This window comes from Monopterus albus, unplaced genomic scaffold, assembly GCF_001952655.1.
Source record: "Monopterus albus unplaced genomic scaffold, M_albus_1.0 scaffold402.1, whole genome shotgun sequence".
Classification (NCBI taxonomy): Eukaryota; Metazoa; Chordata; class Actinopteri; order Synbranchiformes; family Synbranchidae; genus Monopterus; species Monopterus albus.
This window is the reverse complement of record NW_018128282.1, coordinates 14,976-17,256: the sequence shown is the minus strand read 5'-3', so window position 1 is coordinate 17,256 and position 2,281 is coordinate 14,976. Positions and strand designations below refer to the sequence as shown.

Genomic DNA, 2,281 nt, shown 5'->3' with positions numbered 1-2,281 from the left:
ATCTTCTTATTCTGCACTATTTCATTCCATTTCATCCCTTTGCACGAATGTTTCATAAGCTTAATGTACTTTATCCATTATTTGTAATTTAAATCCATAAAGTCTGTTGTGAATTGTGTCTTACCTTATATAACTTACTGTAAATATCAGTTGTACATATCTATTAGTAAATTAGTACTGACATTGCATACTGTAGATACTGTGCACTCTGCACTGCTGTTATTGCACTTCGGGTTAGATGCTAAACTGTATTCCATTGTCTTGTACATGTACATGTGTAATGACAATAAAGTTGAATCTAATCTAAATAAACTGTCCAGCAGCTGTAAATACCAAAGTGCCACATGCGTATTCATCCACTGCTGAAAATAGTCCACAGGAAACGGGCAATTTAATCCTGTCTGTTGGCCCTTTTCCATCTCCACCACAAGCAACTTACCACTGCTAAGTCAAGCCTCACCAGAACAAATGTACCCTACATTAAATCGCTTCATTTATACTGCATCACAGCTTTCAAATAACACAAAAATCTCAGTCCAACAGATCAGCACAACAGCAAATGCTATCACTACAGCAGACTGCACCACATGTAAAGTGTATATACAGTGTAGAACATATTAATGCCAGAATAACAAGCATTAACATTAGCTGTCTTCTTGGCAAATGTCACTCACCTGAGGCACCATGGAAATAGCACTAGCCACCACAGGGTTGTGGGGTAACAGTACCTGAGTTGTAGTGATCTTGTCGTTTTGAACCGTTTGGTATTTTTAAAGCTACTCTTGGTCTCACTTCTGTTTTTTTATCTTAGCCTTTTTGGGTACTCCTCTCATGTATCTTAGATTCTGCCATGGGTGTTTTTTTTTCCCTTTTTCATTCAGGAGGTTGTCAGGCCAGCTTATAATATGACAACACCACCTGACACCAGTTAGTGTCACAATTATCACCACTGGCAACAAACTGACCAGTTAATCAGTACACATGACTAATGACATCATGCCCATCTGAAAGTGTTATTATTATTATTAACATTCACTGGCCCTTTGTAATTCTGAGCCCCTGGACTTCAGCCCAGGAAAGCCTGTGCAGTAAATCAGCCCTGCCAACAAATGCACTATTTTCTTCTGTTTGAGAAGTTTGTTAAAATCTACAGTGCCTGTTTTATGAAACTCAATCTGAGCACCAGCTGTTATTGATGTTTGAAAATGCTACAGTTTTAGCAAGAGTTTATGCTGTGATCCTCACAGTTTTTTTTTCTTAGATCCAGTAATCTAATACTGCTATGACTGGTATATACCTGAAGGTGAGAGGCATGACTCAGCTTTGAAGAAAAACAGGGAGGCTCTGGTCACTGAACTCAAACTGTGGAAGGGTTACCTGCAAGAAGGTAATGTAATCAATGCATGCACAAGTAAACTCAGCATACACTGACATATTCAAATGTAGTGGTTAACAATAAACCAGATTCCAGAGGTAATATGTAATAGAACAGTATGCACTTCACATATAGATATTATTTGTGTTAGTTGTGTAAGGATGTGAGGCTGAGCTAAAGGTATACGGAAGCTTGATCTGTTTCTCTTCTCTTGCTTAAGCAGGAATATCTTGGGCTGTGTGTCCCTTGTTTAGCCTAGGGGTCAACATCCTGAGTGACTTCCTCCTCAGATAGGGAATGGATATACAGATACTGCAGCTGTAGCCTGATGTGAACTGTTCGTGTGCCCTGTTCAGGTTTAGAAAAGGGAAATGTGCGCTAGGTCAATGTGACCTAGAAGGTCATGTACTGGACGGCTTAGACAATGCTCGGAAGAAGGTGTGTGAGGATAGCTGGCATGGGACCGCGTCTTCATGGCTCCGGCCGTGCAGAACTGTGTGAGTATGAGCAGATAAAAGCGGGGTTAGAGCAGAAGGAGAGAGAGAGGATGACCATGCTACTGTGACCAGTAAACCACGTACTTTGGGGAGACGCTGACTGACTCGGGACCGACATCCAATGACATCCACGACAAACCTTGGCGTTGTCTATGCAGGTAGGAGTCCCATCTTGACTGTCCTTAACCCTCCTGTTATGTTGACCTGAACAGTATCTTTGTAATATAAACATGCAGGGGGATGTTGCAAATATGTGAATTGAACCATTTTCATTTTATATGTTGATCACACCTATTACGCCAAGCAGACGAAGTTTCATACCAATAAAATATTTTTAACTATTTTTTTTAGATTTTTTTTGTTACTTTGCACTGGGTCAATTTGACCCAGAACATAACAGGAAGGTTAA

General features: G+C 40.2%; 1 pseudogene; it reads left to right on the top strand.

The window, feature by feature from the left end:
- Nucleotides 1-2,281, top strand: part of LOC109951673 (glutathione S-transferase A-like) — a 9,273-nt pseudogene that overhangs the window by 4,580 nt on the left and 2,412 nt on the right.